Below are 20,513 nucleotides of genomic sequence, written 5' to 3' on the forward strand. Positions count from 1 at the left end.
GCTGAAGAGGTCATGGAAGTCAGTAGTAAGGCTGCTGTCTTTGGTTCCCATAACCCGGAAGGATCTGATTTTTGGTTCTGTATTCTTAGCCTTTGTAATGCCAACAACCACAGTTTGTGTTGCTGGACTCCGGCTCCAACCTCACTCATTCAAAAGATCCTCCTGGCATTTAGTGGGAGGAGATATTGTTCTGCTTTTCATGGGAGGTCATGAAACCACACAAGCATTAAATCACAAAGCTTAATGGTGGCAGTGAAGGAGAAACTCACATCTCAGACCTCATTGGGGCCAGAATTCAAAGTAGACAAGGCAAGACTCCTTATCCTCTCTCTTCTATAGTGTATTTTACTAGCTCTGCTCTAGGGGTCTCAATATCTGAACAATAATTGTTATTGTTACACTTTTATTTTTATCATTGTTATAAGAAGAAGCAATGTCCACGCACTGGATGCAATATTTAGTGCCTTAGAGGTGATGTTTCACTGAATTGCCATACACCCTGTGGATGTATGCAGTGGTCTACTAATGCATTTCAAATGTATTGAAAGTGCATACATGTCCATCCACACAAAAACTAGGTCTGTGTCATTAATCTCTTGCCCGTCCACTTTATAGGCTGGTGTTTAAAACTGGAAAGTGACTTTGGATTTCAGCCAAGGAATATTGAGGAATGTCTTAGAAAGTGACAAACAAGAAGTATCATTCTTCTAAATGCATTCTGTCCTTGTGGACACGTCCTAACTTCCCTCTGGCCTTATTCTCTCACGATGCCAACCAATACTGCATGTGGAGTGGCCAATTCCAGGCCTTCTCACCTGTCTACACATGTCTCTTGTTACTTGCTAGCAACAGGAGGAACAAGAGTAGCATCTACTGAGAACGACCAATCAGTAATCCCTCTGCCATTCTGAATGGGAGTCTTTTAATCATACAGTGTGCATAAAAATGACACAAAACGTTGAAAGTGGTTAGAGTCTTTAGATCTGTAGATGACAATTCAACCCATCACAGTCCCAGTCCTTGAGCGCCCTTGTAAACTCTTTCTGGAAGTCGGATTCTGGATTATTCTTGACTGGGACACAATAATCGTGGTCGAAGAGGCGGCCAGGCCCCTGCATTGATACTTTATCGTTTCTAATATTAATATATTCCAGATATTAGGAGGGGAGGATGCTTGCTAAAGTGACAAATAGTTGTGACTTTTGCTTTGACAACTTACAAAGGGGAAATCCATGTCATTGGAAAGTGAGGGTGTATATCGAGTACTAGGATCAGAACTTAATTCCTTTGCAATTGAGTAGGACACAAGAAAGGAAGAGGCAGTTCTTCCTTAAAGGAGTCCTCAGAGGATACAAGTGGGTAATATTATCTATTAATCCTAATACTAATAGGTCAGAAATATGTTGAATTTTATCTCAATCCAGATCCCATATTTTTAACCAGTATTTTACACTGCCTGCTTCTTATGCATCCCCCTCTCCTCCATGAAAGAATGATTACCGGTAAAGAGCTAATTGTGCTGTGATTTAAAAAGTTCCAATCATTAAGAACAGCCAAACTGGGTTCCCCAGTGGCATCTAACACTACATAGCATCATTGGACATAAACATCACAGACAGGCCTAGCCCTGTCATATGCCAGTTGTGTAAGGCGTGCCCTCAGTCTCACGTGACAGGATTCTACACCTGTAACCAAAGAATAATAGAGCTTATGTCAGATTATTGTTTCAAGGATCCCCTAAAATCAGTATTCAGTAAACTGTGTATTTATGTATAAATATTAGATACTTTTTATTATCACAATTATCGCTCAGGTATTAATACTGTTCTCTCCCAATGGTTTGTTTCAAACACACACTTTATCATGAAGAATGTGTCATCCCAATATCCCAAAATAATGTTGGAAGCACTCAATAATTCATGGTTTATATTGCCCTACTATGAGATTATGGAGGAAGCACAGTGTAATGCAAAGCAAACTGAATTAAGAAATGGAAGACAGGGATTTTGATCTGGCTCTCCCCCTCATAACCCAGCTTCAATTTTCCCATCTATCAAACAGAAAAGATAACACTCCATTTTGTGAGGGTCAAATGAGATTTTTTTTAATGCAAGTGTTTTATAAACTTGGACACTACATAAATGCAAATTATTACTATCAAACCTCTTATGATACTGGAATCTGTAGTTTCCAGTACAAAAAAGCATTAACAGTTTTCTTATTATCATTCTCATTAGCATCTGATTCAAAAAAGCAACATATTTTCTATTAAAAAGCCTGTTTACTTTTTATTTTCTGTTGCGGTGACAAGTGAAAGTTATAAGATAAATTGTCCATGATCCTTTTGTCCTGCCAAAGTGGATGAAGGTATTTGAAAAACAATAGGACTGGGAGGTCAATTTCCCACTCTTGACTGAAAAAAAAAAAAAAACTCCATAAAGAATGAGAAAGGCTATCAGTGAAACATTACCTTACACTTTTGTCTGGGTATCCTTTCATAGCCTACCAGAACCGGAACACACCCAAACATGCCTAATTAAAAACACACAAACAAAAAAAGACAAAGAAACAAAACCCAAAGTCAACTACAGCTATGAGAAATTAAATCCTGTATTCAAAGTTATTATCACAGCTTTGTCATAGCAAGTTCAGAACCAGCACTCTCCCAACTCCTGACTCTCTATCCAGTATGTTTCTCATCATAGCTCATTCCTCCTGAACCAATGCACAAGCCAATTTAAGTGCTTTTGATAGCAGGGGTCTTTTTCTTAAAAAATAGTGGAAACCATGTGCTACAAAACCCTTGCTGGTAAAGATAGTCATTTATTCTAGCCATGAAGCAGGCTACTTTTTTTTTGACTGTAGAACCATGGAGAACATAAGCAAATTTCATTTCAGACGATTTTCTTTTCTAATATCAAGACTCCCTCATCAAAAGCAAGTGCTGGGAAGGGGTTGGAAACCAAATTTATTTATACAATAGACACTTATCCAGGGAAATGGGTTGCAAAAAAATTAGCATGTCTTGAATGATGTTATTCTTGAAATGTCACTCAGTCATTACAGTATTTGCTTTTCTCATGGTATTCTCAAAATGGATTATTGTCCCTGAATTTTTAATAACAATTTAGTGGTTCAAAATACTGACAGTGATGTATGACGACAGCTTAGAAAAAGTGCCCTGGCTTTCTCTATTGCATAAACAGAACACAATTGTATCTCTCTAGCCAGTGTCAGAATCATTCTCAACGAAGATAATGTTGAACTCATCTGCCAAGAGAAGGTCAAAAACATATATAGAAAATAAATCACGACAAACATGGAATTGGCTAAAGGTTAAGAATCTAAAGACAAATACATATTTGAAAGCACAAATCACCCCTCATAGAATAATAATTTAGACAACCCCACCTTTAGACTCTTAAATAGCTGGCTTGATAGCTATGTATATTCCCAGAAATATTGCAATATTGAGTAGAGCAACAATGGAAAATGTAACTTACAGGGGTATTAGAAACTTTTAGCCCCATTAGAGCTTTCTTTATTTTGTACAGTGCCTCAAGACAAGTTATTAACCTGCTTCTTTGCAAGATAAGAAATCCAATAAATAAATGAGTTGATTCCAGAAATGTCACTCCAGTGACATTCTAAGAATTATTGGATAACTTGGCCATAGCCATGTGGGTAAGTGGGTAGGACAAGAAGAGTTAGCTCATAGGCAGTGGCTTCAGACCATGAGTCCTGGAGGCAGTGCAGGAGCCTCAAAGCTCAATGAGCTGTTGCATTGGCTTGTCATCCCAGCATCCATTCAGAGAGTCTCAGCAGCCTACAGTCACTGGCTCATGCAAAGCCAGCACTGTAAATAAGTAAGCTCTGTTTGTATGTTCATAGACAAAAGGAGACTTCAAGAATCCTATTCACAGGGAAGTATTATGTGAGAACGGTGGAGCTTTGCCTCAATCAACACCAGAGCTAAAGCCAAAGTGTTGTCTCCATTGCTTTCTATGGCTCTTTTCTGATGGAGTTAATATTTATAAATCCAATGTTTCCCAGAGGAAAATTCCAAAAAATAAAAAGTTAATACAAAGAAAGGATTTAAAAAATTTTATGCACTCTAGCCCTTGACCCATACCTTTAATAGAGTCCTAATTACACACAGCTTGGCATGATAATCAATGTTTAGGTCCAACTTCATCAATAAACTGTTAATTCATTGAAGACAATTGCTACTCATCTGCACACCACACCCAGAACATCTCATCGCTTTGCACATAAGATGTGCTCAATTCATGTTTATTAATCTCTTGGTTGTAAGCTACAGAAGAGAGGAAACTGCATCTTGTTCTCTGGTAGAACCCGTTGCCGACACAGGAACAAGCACAGATTGGATGCTCTATTAATGTTTATTGAATGAATATGTGAATGAATGCAAAATTAATCACCAAGTCACTCGTCTTCAGTCCACCCCAAATAATCCCTCTTTACTAAATGTGGTAGACTCACTAAATGTTAACCTACTTTCATGAGGCCAGTCCTCAGAGATCCACTCTAATAGTCTTCCCCACCACACATATAGCTTCTCTATCATGGTTAAAGAAAAGCTCTCATTTGAGGAATGGGGCTAATTTTTCTCCATTTCTTAATTCTAAAATCTTAGTCCAAGCTAACTAACTCTTGATTAATTTAAATATATAAAGACAGGGGATCCCTGGGTGGCTCAGCGGTTTAGCGCCTGCCTTTGGCCCAGGGCGCGATCCTGGAGTCCCGGGATCGAGTCCCACGTCGGGCTTCCAGCATGGAGCCTGCTTCTCCCTCCTCCTGTGTCTCTGCCCCTCTCTTTCAATCTCTCTCTATGTCTATCATAAATAGATAAATCTTTAAAAATAAATAAATAAATAAATAAATAAATAAATAAATAAATAAATAAATAAAAGACAAATGTTTAACACACAAGGGAAGGTGTCCTCATTAACCACACCTATATCCTATTCTTCAGAGCTACTTTTTTATGCACAAAATGAATTGCCAAAACAAGATTCTATTTGAGCATAATTCAATTATAACTTGCCCGAAATAAAAAACATACTCATTTGGGGACGGGGGCAAGGGTATTAGATATTCCTTCATTTAAAGTTCCACCCAGAAAGCAGGTAGTAAATGCCTTGTTGGACAAATGTTCAATTCTCTGACCAAAATATTCTACAAGAGTTTTAAACTAAGACAAAGCACAGTCAACAACCCAATGGTACGCGTTAATTACCTATAATACCACTATCTCTCAAAGGACCCACAGAAGTTCAACATGGCACAAGAGTGGCTGAAGGATCTCTCCCCCCTGTATTCCTTGCATTTCTGGCTTTCAATGTGGCTCACCAAATTCTACAGTTGTGGAAGATCTGCAGATGGCACTTTCTCCAGATAGTCAGCATGGTCTTCTCAGCAGCCCATTCCAAATGAGACACCATATAAGGATTTCTTCCAAGTTCACGGTATCAACTTCCAGAACCCAAGACTCTGCAGTGCCCCTCTGGAACCGTAAATATCTGTAGGGAGAAGAAAGAGAAGTGTTCCCTTTCTCTCATGTGACTGGCAACTTTTGCTCTTATCGCTGAGTCTCTCAATGATCATGATCACATCTAGGCAAAATCATCTTAGCAGAGAGCAAGGTCTCAATGTCTTCTCCAAGCAGGGCTTACCATTTTTTTGTTCAAAGGTCTTTAATTCTGAAAGTGGTTCAGATAGTTGCCTACCTTTAAGCCACCATATTGCTATTAAAAACAGCATCTTTTTCCTCCCCAGTGCTTATGCTTATATTGGGCAATGCATGCAGATTAAAAACAGGTGCTAAGAAACAGTGACTCCTCTAAATCACCTTTGGTTTTCCCAAATTTTAATTATGAATTTGAAACTCAGTAGTGGCTTTTGCTTTTTGAGGGGTGTATGGGAAAGACAATCACTTTTAGGGAACAGAAGCCATGACCCTTATATATTTGCATAATGCTGATCACACTGACTATTAACTGGGTGTCCCTAATCAATCAAATTCTAAAGCATATGAATTCTTTTCTAGTCAGCAATACTATCTTCTTAAGATTTCAGGCTATGACAGACACAGCGTCTGGAGATGATAAACTGTATGTGAGTCTGTCTCTGGAATATAACTATTTCAGAGTCTGCTAACAATACTTGCCAAGTTAGATGGGGTAGGGTGGAGAATGGAAGCAAGTTGTACATTATCCTAATAGATTAAGAAAAATATAATCCCATTTGGATCATTTCCTGGGCCTCCATCCAAACCATGAGATAGCTTTACTAATCATTAAAATGTACAGGGAGAGGGTGGGCTTTTTTTTCCCATAACTATATTGCATTTCTAAAGGGCACTGTATTCATTTTCTTATGAGTGTAATCTAATCAGAAAAAATAATTGATTCAAAGGATGATTGTTCTATAAACAAACTTGCCATTGTTTTAGACTGTAACAGCAACTCTCATGCCATTTCATATTTCTAGTTTATACATGTACACTAATGAATAATTATTTTTAGGAAATATCTAAATATTTTCAATCACTTCTTCACTACTTCAGCAAATTTTGGTCGCCCTCTAGTTAGGGTCAAGTTCATAAAGACAAGGTCAAGTAAGGTTTGAGAAAGAGTGACTACTGTTTGGAAAAACTAGAAATGAAACTAAAAGTCAAGTGAACATGTTATACATGCCCTGAACCAACAGAAGATAAACTGATTATCCATTAGCATAATATTAATTTATCATGTATGCTCATTAAACAATAATAACAATATGGGGGAGATTCACTAGGATGCCCTTTGGGTTATTACATTATTTTCATTTCATATTTATGTGTCAACAAGCCCTGAGGTCAATGACAAATGAGTGTATTGGTTATGTTACCAATGTCATATGGAGACTGTTACAATTACAACTCAGAATCAGAAAACCCATGCCTTTCAGGCAAAATAATTCTTAATAAGTACCTTTTGGTTGTTGTTTAATTTCTAGCAATCCTCTTCATTCTCTATGAGGGATAGTTATATTCAGTGACTATCAATCTCTGCTTGCTAGCTTTCCTAAACTGTGCCAACACCTGGGCAAACCATTTAATTATGTTGTTTAAATGTGTTTGTGAATACATTATCCCAATAAACGGTTACTATTTTAAGATGTATATGAATAACTATTTTATATCACTGTTTTTTTTTTAAAAAAAAAAAAAGCTTTTGCTTGTTTAAAGGCAAATCCTGAATTAGATTTTTCAAGACTGGAGGGGATTCCGGACAGAGAAAGGGAGCAAAGTTATGAAGCTGTATTAGGTATCAAGAACTGTGTTGCCTGAATTATTTTATTTCATCTTCAAAACAACCGATGAACTAAATAATATTATCCCCATTTTGTGGATGGCAAAAAGAAAACGAGGCTCTGAACATTAAGAAAACATGTCCAAGGCCATGCAGTTTAATATGTGATAGAGCATTTAAGGCCATTAGATGCTAAAACTATGTGAGACTCTGTGCCAAAAAAACTGCACTCTCTGAAATGGCACATTAGTGCCATTCCTCCTATAGGAAAGGTTGATTGTGCAGCTGGCTTTCCTATTTCCTCAACTTGGCCGTTAAAGTAGCCTGTAAACTCCCTGAGAATATGGACATATACTTCTTTGTTTACTCCAGAATATCCACCATAGACACTCAATAAATGTTTGCGTATGTATTAGTCACTTTCTGATTAATAGGAGTGACTGAAATTCAACTTAAAATAAGTTATGTAAAGATGCAAAAGAAAGAACAGAAAAATATAGTGGTAGATCTGACTGCAGGCCCACATGGATTGAGGACCTCAAATGGCACAATCTCTCCCATCATTTCTATTTTTCATGTGGAGGGCATGATGGGCCACTAGCAGTGCAGACATATGCCTTTAGCTAGTGGTCCCAGCAGCAGATGGCATCTTCCCTGATAGCTTGGGCTCAGAGGTCCCAGGAAAGACTCCAATCTCCCTAGCTTGGGCCATATACCCATCTCTGAAGTGATCACTTTATCCAGGGAGAAGAACTATTTTAATTAGGTCCACTTCTGGAGTGAAGGATATTGACTCTGAGATTCCATTAAGAATCAGTTGCCAAAAATGAGGAATAATTCCCAAAAGGAAGGGATATAGATCAGGGGGTAAAAATGAAGCAGACATCTATTACTGCCTTGCACTGAACTTCAAAAACTAAAAGTAAATATTGAGAGGGTTTATTCCAACACTCCAGTAAGACATTGAGCATGTCTTATTCAATATACAGGTGAAGTACCTGAGGCCCAGAGAGGAAAATTAACTTTCCCATGGCCACACAACTTGATAGGCTCAGAGCTGCACTTTATATTATGCCGAGCAACCTCTGATCTTATTAGATTTGGAAAGGAGGCTGCCAGGGAAAATGTTCAATGGTGAAGAATAATCACAGCCTTCTTATAAGTTAACAATATTGGCTACTTTATGTAGTTTCTTTTCTGTGCTGCTGTAAAATGAGAGAAGTCTCAAGGGAACGTAAATTGCTAGATAAAAAAGAATGCTAAGAAGTCTTCCAAAGACCGTTCTTCCCAAATCAAATTCAACCTGGCACTAGAAAGGCTATAATAAACTTGAAAATTATAACAAGTGGTGAGGATGTAGAGGTCTTGGCATCTTCATGCATTGCTGATGGAAACGCAAAATGGTACAGCTGCTTGTGTATCACTGTTCTTAGCAGCATTATTCATAATAACCAAAAAATGGAAACATCCCAAATGGCCATTAACTGACTAATGGATGAAATGTGGCATATACATGCAAAGGACTATTATTCAGCTATAAAAAAGAATGAAGTACCAACCCATGCTACGTCATGAACAACCTTGAAGTACTACGACATGTAAAAGAAAAATATCAAATTTCCATTTGAAGCATACTTATTAAGGGCTCACCATGTACTAAAACTTTTGTTACCTGCTGCAAGTATGAACACAAACAAAACAACCACAGCTCCTAACCCCCAAGGGCAGTCCTTTTTTTTTTTTGGTCCAAATTTTTATTTAAATTCTAGTTAGTTAACATACAGTGTAATATTGGTCTCAGAAATAGAATTTAGTGATTCATGACTTACATAAAACACTCAGTGCTCATCACAAGTGCTTGCCTTAATGCCCATCTCCCATTTAGTCCATCCCCCACCTACCTCCCTCCATCAACCCTCGGTTTGTTCTTTATTGTTAAGAGTCTCTTAATAGTTTGCCTCCCCCTCTTTCTCTTTCTCTTTTTTCCCCTTCCCACACATTCATCTGTTTTGTTTCCTAAATTCTACATATGAGTGAAATCACATGGTATTTGTCTTTTTCTAACTGAGTTATTCTGCTTAGCATGACCCATGTTTCCATCTATGTCACTGCAAATGGCAAGATTTCATTCTTTGTTGATGACTGAGTAATATCCAATGAGATATCTATATATATCTCACTTATATCTTCTTTATCTATCCAAGGACAGTCTTGAAGGGAAAGTGTGTTTAGTTTACCAAAGAAAGATACAAAGAGTAATGGTAACACAGAACAAAGTGGTCACATTGGTTAAGAAACATGACAAAAACTCCCTTAGAGACAGACCAAAGGACAGGCATGTGTTATCTCTACTGCTTTTTCTAATTTTCAAGAGAGAAAACCCAATGAAGGGAATATTAATGAGTAGGTTACAGCTGCAGGAAACTGAGGCTCAGTGCTCTAGAACCTGAGCTACCATGCATTTCACATCACAGAATTCTCCCACTGAGGAACACTGATAGCCTGCCTCCACTGTAGGTGCATTGCCTGCATGAGAAATAAGCAGCTACTGTCACACTAGAGAGAGCCTCCAGCAGAAAATGTGTGCACAAACTGCCCACCACAGCTACAAATGAATTTAGAAGGAGGCCAAGAGGATATGGACAGACATTTGACAACTGTTAAGATAAAACATTCATCAAAAACCTGTGTATATGCTAAGCGAAATAAGTCAAAAACAAATACCATTTGATTTCACTTATATACAGAATCTAAAAAAAAAAAAAAACAAACAAATGAATGAACAAACAAAGGAAAAAAAAATCAGTTCTTCAGAGAATAAACTGGTGACTGCCAGAGGGAAGGTCAGGGGGTGGGAGAGATGAGTGCCATAGGTGATGAGGATTGAGAGGTACAAACTTTCAGTTATAAAATAAATAAGTCACAGAGATGAAAAGAATAGCATGGGGAATATAGTCAATAAAAGAAATCTGTGTACAATCTCTTCTATCCTATTAGTTTAACCAATAAAATACCTGCTGTTTGCACTGGGAACTTCCATCCACAACGGTAGCATACTAAAATGGCAGACCCAATATCTAAGAGATAAAGTTTGTTCAAATATTTGCCTCATAAACTCTAAGTCTATAAAGTGATAGCAAATAAGCATTGTGATATTAACATTCTAGACTGAACTCCAGTCTATAAGTAGTGGATAATTTTCTTTTGCAATCACACTACCAAGCTTCCATGAAGAAGAGTATGGATCATCCTCAAATTTTCTTGACGTAGTAAACCTCCCACTTTTGAGACTGCTTTGCGTACTTCTATATCTTTCAAAGACTCACCTTACTTACCAGAATCAAGTCATGGGCATATTTACTTAAAAGCCTAATGAATAAAAGAAATAGATGCATTTGACCTTTGAAAATGGAAAGTCTTCACAAGGTAATGCCTGTGGGACCATGTATTCTGGCTCAGAGTGAAGAAATGAGGAGGAAGGGCCATTTAAAAGGCATGGACTGATAAAAGAGAGGTAAAAACATGATGTCAAAAGAAATCTTTGTGAATACATATTTTTTTTAATTTGAAATTTATTTAGTGTAATTTCAGTAAGTTTGTGATTTTGATGCCATATGGAAATGGAACATAGGAGACACTTCTGTGTTCCAAATGCCTCAGAGACAAAAATTGCCTGTTTCTTACCTGGAGAGTGCCTACAGAAATCCAGGAAATATTCAGCATATAGTAGTAAGCGTTGGCATGACTGGGCTGAGCTATAGACCAGGAAGGGTGGCTTGAAGACCATGGACCAGTGACCAAGGCAATTCCTGAATCTCTACAGTAGACCTGATGTTGTGGGCTGTCAGATTACTAGGATGCAATCAGCATCTACTGAGCACTTCCTTTTCCCCAACATTGCTTCCAGCTAAGGAAAATCCTGGAGAAGTTCAAATCAAATCTTAGGTTCAGGTCTTAGAAAGCTCATTAGCTACTAGAAGACACAAATGAATGTGAGTACAGCAGAATGGAGGGCAGACTCACTTTTGTTAATTATAAGCCTAAGTTTGATTTTTGCAGTTTGGGAAACTCATTTGAGATCTCAGATGTTCCAAGATAAACTATGCCAGCTTTGTGTCTATAATTTTCATTTCCTGTGCTGTATTGCTAACTAACTACTCTTCTGATAGCCACATTCTTTTTAAAATATATATATTTTATTTATTTATTCATGAGAGACACAGAGAGAGAAGCAGAGACATAGGTAGAGGGAGAAGCAGGCTCCCTATGGAGAGTCTGATGCAGAACTCAATCCCAGGACCCCAGATCATGCCTTGAGTCGAAGGCAGACGCTCAACCACTGAGCCACCCAGGTGTCTCTGATAGCCACATTCTTTCCATAAGTATGCATCCGCACTGAGTTGCAGTGTGGACTAGGTTAAGCCCTTGGCACTGGGGATTAGACAGCCCAAGCTTGGATCCCTTCCTCTCTGAGTGTCCTTGAGTGTGACTTAACCACCCTGAGACTCTACAACTATATTTAAAAGGCACAAGTTAAAAGAGAGACTTACTAATAAAAGTTTGGAATGATTAAGTGATTGAATATCTGTAAAGTGCCATGCTTGTGCTTGGCATCTAACAGGTGTTGTATAAATGCAATAACTATGTCACTGACATTGCTGAAAGTTTCATCCAGGGTTGGTGGCCTTGAAGCCACAGGCACAGTTTTGTTTCCATCATCTCCGAGTTCTTGAGTACATCTCACTTTTTTTTTTTATACATCTCACTTTTGATTGCAAGTTTTGACAACAGCAGACTGTAGTAGTCAGCCTGGACTGCCTTAACAAAGTTCCAGGCCAGGTGGCTTACACAACAGAAATTTATTTTCTCACCATTCTGGGAGCTAGATAGTCCAAGACCAGTTTCCAGCAGGGTTCAGATCCTAGTGAGGCGCTCTTCCTGATTTTTAGATAGTCTCCTTCTCACTGTGTCCCCACACAGCCTTTCCTCTCTACACACAGAAGAGCGACAGAAAGCTCTCTGGTGTCTCTTCTTACAAGGACACTCACTCATTCTATTGGATCAGGACTCCAACCTTCATGGCCTCGACTAACCTCTAGAGGCCAAATCCTCAAATACAGCTACACTGGGGGTTAGGGCTTCAACACATGAATTTTGAGGGGATGCAAATATTCAGTCTATAATTCAGACTCTCAACAAACCTGAATTCCCTTACTCTCTCAGACTCTGAATTCATTTCCATTTGACATTTCCTCAAGGACCTTGAACTGTAAAAATCAGCTGAAGGGAACCAGGATGCTTTGGTGGATCTAATGATTGGTTTTATTGAGCCATGTAAACTAAACATTTCCTAAAACGGTGGTCCCTTCACAAGCAGAAGCTACCTTGATTTCCTGAAAATGAAGACTCCATGTTTAACAATTGTGAGTAAATTTTGCGTTGCACAGTTCTATAAAAATAAAATAGTACTTTTCTTTTGTCTGTCATGTTATCTAAGGTTATTATTTTTTAAACCGCTTTCTTCCTTCAGTATAATAGTTAACACATCATCATCATCATCACTGTGTATCTCACCGCTCTTCCTTCAGAAGAGCTAAAAGCAATTTAGAAACACAGTCTCCTTTATCTTTACAACTTTCCTGCCCACCAAGTGGAAGACAGAAGAACTTGATCATGTAAATCCAAAGGAAAATGCAGTTGGTTCGGTGGGGTGGGCCTTCCATTATGTTGAATCCCGGGGATGAAAGGACATCTTTTTTTTTTAGGTTGGAAAATGGTCGTGCTGAACTCTAAGAGACAAGCTGAGGGTGGCTGGAGGGGAGGTGGGCGGGAGAAAGGGATAATCAGGTGATGGGTGTTAAGGAGGACTCTTGATATAAAGAGCAATGGGTGCTACATGCAACTGATGAATCACTAAATTCTACCTCTGAAACTAATAACAAATTACCAAAATGGAAATATGCAAGCAGCTAATGCACAAATTTATGAATAAGCAAATTAATAAATAAAAAATTAATACAACCAAAAAGATATATGATATGCACATTGCAAATGTGATGGGCATATCATGTTACCTGAGGAGTTGAAAGCTATTGGGCCTGAAGCATTTCCAGTGACCATTTTATTCTGTGCCCCATAGAAAATCACTTTAAATGAAGAGCTAGACATCTGTACCCAGGATATAAAGATATTCCTATGACACTACTGAGAATCCATCAGCAAATCTTTAAAACATAGATCAGTCATATTTACTTCACTTTTCTTCTTGAGAACTAAAATTAAGGAAGACCTCGGAGAGTACTTCTATGTAGTCATAGCTCTGATATCAGAAGCAGAAAAGGAGGAAAAGGTGGCAGAGTAACAAAATAAATAAGTGTCATCAGGATTTAAAGTGCTATTTTTTCCAGAAGATATTCTCTCTCTCTCTCTCTCTCTCTCTCTCTCTCTCTCTCTCTCTCTCTCTCTCTTTCTCTTTTTAACAAATCTAATAGTTCTGGAAAAGTCTTTGCAAGTTTGACCCATCATGATGAGGAAATTCAGTGACTACTAAAGAATAAAAATAAATGAATGTTTGAATTTGAAGCACACGTGTGGCATTACGTAATTATAGGCAGTTGATCAGGTGTCTTAAAAATAAGCACACTTTTGTAAATCCAAGAAAACTGGATCATTTCGGTCGCCATCTCTAACAGCTTCACCATGTGGGGCTGCTCTTGAAATGAAAGCACTGTGGTGAAATGAGAAAACAAGACACCTGGATCTGACCGTCAAGTCTATTTGATGGTTTGGTCACTTTAGGTGCGTTGACCCTTTCTGGGCCTCAGTTCCGTTAGGTACCAAATAGGGATAATGCCACAACACAGTGTTTGTGAACAGAAGTGAAAGTGGCAGTCAAAGACAGTTCATACTAAACCAATCCAAAGAAAGCTTCCAGACTCTTTTGGATAAGAACTACAGGACAACTTTTTTTTCCCTTATCATGGACAACAGTTGACGCCATTGACACCTGCTTCCCTCACCTATTGACACGGGCCTACTATGAACAAGCTGTGTCCATCGTGAAAGCCACAGTAGATCCATCCTATAAATTATGCAGACTGCTACGGTTCTTTTCTGAGAAAACCAGGCAATCCTACCAAATATTCTACCAAGAGGCCTTCACTGATAGGACCAAGGAGGGGAGCCTAGTACAGCAGTGCACATCACGGTGGCTGAGTGGACCAATCAGAGTCCTCCTTGCTTGAGGACACAGGAGACAGGAGGACACCTTGAGAAGCCCAGAGAGAGCCCAGACTAGGGGGTGGCACTGCAGGCCTAGGTCAGTCTGCCAAGCCGCGGGAGCTAGGAGCAGTTCTATCAGCCTAGACAAAGAGACGCCTTCAAAAATTCACCTGTTTAAAAAAAAAATTTTTCACCTGTTTAGTGACAGCACATTTTCGAATTTGCACCAAGACTCCTTAAATGCCAACTGTGGCCTGAGAGAGGTTACAGAATGGCTTAGGACTAGAACAGAAGAGTTGAGATTTTTCTCAACAAGCCCTCTCACCTAAGACCTCTCAGACTTCCTTATGTACATCTTAGGGGTTGTACAGCAACATACGACCAGGGTGTGTATGTCACACCACTCATACATTCAATATTAACCTTCTGATCCGAATACACAAATAAAGAAAACAAAGTTTCCCTGTCCTCCCAGACTGTACATTCTACCTAAGAAGACAGTCAATAAATAACTAGGTTAAAAAAACATGTACTTCTAAAGCTGGAAAGGAGGTTAAATCTTCCCACCCAAAGGTGGGAAATTTTCTTTGGGTTGATTTTACCATCAACGCTGTGTGCAGGGGTGGGGAAATTTTAACATGAAAACTAAAGGAAGTCTGATAAACTATGATCTAAAGATCTAATGACTGTTCAGGATAAAACATGAGCCTTCAAAGACCTGGGGAGGAGAAGGGATGCAACAGTCTGCAGGAGGCTAAGTTCCAGATCCCTGAGGGAGCACGTTTCCTCTTTGCTGTAATTATCAGTAATTTACTGAGGATTTTGGAAAACACCGACTTATGATCACTTGGGTACATCTTTGCTGCATTCAACCAAATGAACCCAGGACAAAATGCACACCCATGTCATTGCTTTAAACCACTTATTTTGCCCTATCATGTTCATGAGACTACATTTTTTTTAATGAGCACTCCTGAGTGATTCCTTCTAAAGTGACAAAAATTCACTGCTTGCTAAGTGTAACCAAGGGTCACTCTGCCACTTAAAATCTTTATAAGATTATTTTCAGCTACCATCTCACATCTTGTGAGAAATTCAAAGCCTTCACAAGAATATTTAGAAATTATAGGAATTCTATTTATCCTTAATCATCTCAGATTCCAATGTCCAGCTTCTGTTCATTTCTCTCTCAGAATTTGATGTCTGGTACTGTGACTTTTTCTTTTTCATGGGGGCTTCTCCTTACTGAACCCTCATCCTCTCAATACAAACAACGCCCTATCCCACTCATACAGGGTGGCCCCTGGAGATAGATACTTGCCGAGGAAGAACAAATCATGCTATGGAAATGTTCAGCAGACAATCTGAAATTGGGCATTTCCCTTTTCTATTCTTTAACCAATTCTTTATTTTTTTAAGATGTTTATTTATTCATGAGAGAGGCAGAGACGCAGGCAGAGGGAGAAGTAGGCTCCATGCATCGTGGGACTCGATCCCAGGACCCCAAGATCACACCCTGGACCGAAGGCAGACACTCAACCACTGAGCCACCCAGGGGCCCCTAATTCTTTAATAATGATTGTCAACTTGAGGAGCACCTGGATGGCTCAGTTGGTTAAGCATCTGACTCTTGATTTCAGCTCAGGTCATGGTCTCAGGGTTGTGAGATCCTGCCCTTTGCCTGGCTCCACGCTCAGCAGGGAGTCTCCTCCTCTCTCTCTCTCTCTCTCTCTCTCTCTCTCTCTCGATTTCTCTTTCTCTTTATCTCTCTCTCTCCTCCTTCTGCACCTCCCCCCTGCTCACCCCCCTCTCTCTCTAACATGAATAAATAAATCTTTAAAAGAAATAAAATACATGTTGTCAACTTAGGAATGCATATTTTCACAAATTGGCCCAGGAACCCCTCGTTTCCCTTCCTACCCCCACTATAGCTCACCCGCTCTCCATGCCCCCACTCCCCACCACTTCATTTGTTTGAAAAGGAGTTCAGATGTGTTTCCATTGCCTCCCTCCAGTCTGTTCCGTAAAGCTTAACCTTCCACTTCTAATCAGTTTATCAAGGCATTTCCCCAAACAAATATAATCTTTTCCTTGAGGGAAAGAAATTCCCAGTCAGTAAAATATGGTAGTAACTTCCTTATGTAAAGAAACTCTGAAAAACTAAGCTATTTCAGATAAAACTGTGAGTATCTCAGTGTAATCTCTCATTTTTCTGGGCAGGTAGAAAAGCATGATGAAATCTCAAGCACCACCAGCACCATTATGACATTTTAGTAATGGGCGGTCATATATTCTCCTAACAGATTTCTTCCACTAACCAAAGAAAATGGAATGGCAATGCCTTTTTTAAAAATTTCATTTGGCCTAGCTTAAAAACAAGGGTAATTTCAAAAGTGGGCTTTTTGTGCTAAGAGGCATTCTCAACAGGCACATGACTCGTTTATGGCCACAATGTTTTAACTGGTCCCTAGGCTCAGAAAGCCCAAGGACGCAGTGTGAAATTGAAAATAAAGAGCAACTGTGTCTGTTCTGCAAAATATGAAAAAAAAAATTGGCATCTGAGCAAAGCTTTGGTATGAAACAGCTAGAAAAATGTCATTTCCATATATATTTAGATTTCACTATCTGTGAGAATTAAGTTTGTCCTTGATATGAGTGTGAGTGAGTGTGTGCGCATACGCCTGCCAGTGGTTACCCACTTGATGCCAGAAGAGTTAGGGAACCTATCTGCAACTCACACTGGTGGGAACTCTTGAAGAGACTCAGTTTCAATGTCTGCACCCACCTGTGCAGGCAAGATCCAGAGTATCAAAGACCACCAATCCAGTCTTAGTGGGGCCTCCAGAACATTATTTTAGACTCATTAGCTCTAATCCGAGGAAAAGACTGAGTGAGATCAGTTGTTGGTCAGAAGCATTTCCAACAGACAGAAGAAGCTGAAGGAAGCTCTCTTCCAGAGGAAAACAACTGAGCACAGAGGGAGAAGGGAATGCTGGGAACTCTGACGGACCTACTGGCTGGCTTTGTTTTGGTAGGGGTTCAGTTTCCCTCCCTATTCTCCCCACCTGTGTTTTCATTCCTTCTGACGTCTCCCTGCCAAAACAGCATATGAGAGAGCCCTGTAACCATCTGTGCATGGCACAGTGCGGGGGGATAAAGAACAAGGCAGTAAAGGGATGTGGGCTCTACCCCCTATTCTCTCTGCTGGGCCCAAGAAGAAAGTGGCTCTCCTCAAGGGACACTGCCAGGAGTCCCGGGCTATGAAAAGTGGACAGAACCATGCAGTGTCCCCTGCAGAGTGGGAGCCATGAGATAGTGAATGAGGTGTGGATAAGCAGCTGCCAAGGGATGACTCAGAAGAGAGGAGAATCCAGCTTCTCTATGATCCAACACACACCAAGGGAGGTGACCACTGAAAGGAGTGGACAACTGATGCTTGACATACCGGTGCAGAAGAATAGAAGAGCATTTGGCACTTCCAGGTACATCAGCGAGGCAATTTGGGAGACATTTGATACTAGGAATGGTAAATAAAAGAACTATTCTTGCTGTTATCTGTAGGCACATCCAGTTCAGGGAAAGAAAATGTGAGCTTTTGGGGAGATGCAATTTTGGAGTTAAACTCTTGAAGATATTTTGGAAGCAAGTGCTAGTTACTACTTTTAATAATATTAATTTCTCGGGATCCCTGGGTGGCGCAGTGGTTTAGCACCTGCCTTTGGCCCAGGGCACGATCCTGGAGACCCGGGATCGAATCCCACGTCAGGCTCCCGGTGCATGGAGCCTGCTTCTCCCTCTGCCTGTGTCTCTGCCTCTCTCTCTCTCTCTATCTGTGTGACTGTCATAAATAAATAAATAAAAATAAAAATAAAAAATATTAATAATATTAATTTCTCACAGTAGTCAAGTGCTTTCTGAGTTTTAAAAGGGCTAACACTGGGGTACCTGGCTGGCTCAGTCAGTAAAGCATGCGACTCTTGATCTTGGGGTCATGAGTTCAAGCCCCATGTTGGGTGGAGATTACTAAAAATTAAAATTAAAAAGTTAGTTTAAAAATAAAATTAAAAAGCGCTGACATTTACAAAAATGTATTGTTTTGAAAAGGGATAGATCTAGTGAGAGTAAAAATGATTACTTTCTTCACTGGGACGTGCTTAGGGGAGACTTCCACTGGCTTATATCACCTGATCTCCTTTTCTTGGCACCACACACAAATGGGCATCCAACATATTGATCCACATCACACTTTTTGACTCTTTAGACAGAATTTGATTAACAATTTCGTTTTAGACAATGAGTTCATGCCTTGGGTAATCAAAGCTTATTTCTGACTTCTCTGAAAAGGAAATAGCTACAGGGCTTTTGTTGAAAGTGACATCACTGAACTATAATTATTTCTAGCACATACGGGTGCATGAGGAAGTATTTTGTAAAATATGTACAGTAGAGTAGTAATTCATCAAGTAGTTCAAGACTTTGCTAGCATAGTGTAATGGTTCATTTTATGTGTCAACTTGGCTAGGCTACAGTACCCAGACACTTGGTCAAACATTATTCTAGATGTTTCTGTGAAGGTATATTTTTCCAATAAGATTAACATTTAAATCAGTAGGCTTTGAGTAAAGCAGATTACCTTCGATGATGTGGGTGAGCTTCCTCCACTGAGCTGAGGGCCTTACCAGAAAAAAGACTGATATGTCTATGCTTATATCAATGTAAATATAGAAATCTCCTACTGGTTCTGTTTCTCTAGAGACTCCTAATACAAATGTTAAGAATATCCTGTACCGTGCTTATTTTATTCATAAAATTCTAGTCTCACTTTTCATTTAATAGAGGAAAAGTCATTTCATAAATCAAAGGCTGTACTAGTTTATACCTGCAATGGCTTTTCCAACACCTACTTACTCTTCCTTGCTTGTGGATGATCTTAAAAGGAGAGAGAAATCTCACCCTCCCCTTCCATGAACTACACAATCAGTTTAGTCCCTTGATCAAAACCAAATGTCATATTGGTGCTCAAGAAATATCACATAATTAGGTGAAAAATCAACAAGAGCAATCCACCTGCAGAATGAGGCAGAGGGCCTGACAGGGGAGACAGAGCCAGTGACACAGTGACCACAGTCTACATGGTTGGGGAGACACGGGAGTCAGAGTGGGTTCCACTGCATTCCTGCCAGCACAGTGACGAGGAAGCCCCACGTACCTTAGCCTACCACAGTTACTTCACTGCCAGTAAATCACAGTGACCTCAAAAGCATTGCCTTCACACTATAAGGATAAAAGACAAACCTCTTACCTTAGAAACTCTTTACTCTCTTGAAAATCCCTAATGGCTTAGCCCAAAAGCCAGAAGTATCTGAAAGGAGTGAAAGCTATCTATTAATCACTGATCTTCCTACCAACTTTGTCAAACTGAAATATTTCGCTGGTATGTAAGATAGTCAGAAGAAACTCTAGATTTGCTTTTAGTAAGTTTCCTTTGGAAAGAAAACTACAATTTACAAAACAAAAGAAATTAGGAATTATTTTCCTTGAAAGCACTGATTTCTAGATTTTTTGGCTACTGTATCCCTATAAATGTCATTTAAACTATTCACCGAAATGTGCAAAATGACTGACTAGAGTTTAACAAATATGTATTTCAAGAAGTAAAATGTCTAACTATGCAGCCCCAACCATGAATATTTATTTGTAAATTATATTCTTGCTATACTTACTGACATGAGTATTACAAAACAAATACAGAACTAGAGGACTTTAAAGGATAAAATTCAAAATGAACTTATAAAGGTGAAGTATTTTCCTTCTTTATCCCGATAGATGATCTTGTGCAGACCCCACTTGAGGACACCTGCCATGGAGAGCACCGCTCCAATTTTTGTCTGTCTGAGCTCCTATCTGATACTAACCCACTGGAAATACAAAAGTGATAACCTTATTTCAGCTTGCTAAGTACAAATCCATCCAGTG

The sequence above is a fragment of the Nyctereutes procyonoides genome, unplaced genomic scaffold (genome assembly GCF_905146905.1).
Source record: "Nyctereutes procyonoides isolate TBG_1078 unplaced genomic scaffold, NYPRO_anot_genome, whole genome shotgun sequence".
Taxonomy (NCBI): Eukaryota; Metazoa; Chordata; class Mammalia; order Carnivora; family Canidae; genus Nyctereutes; species Nyctereutes procyonoides.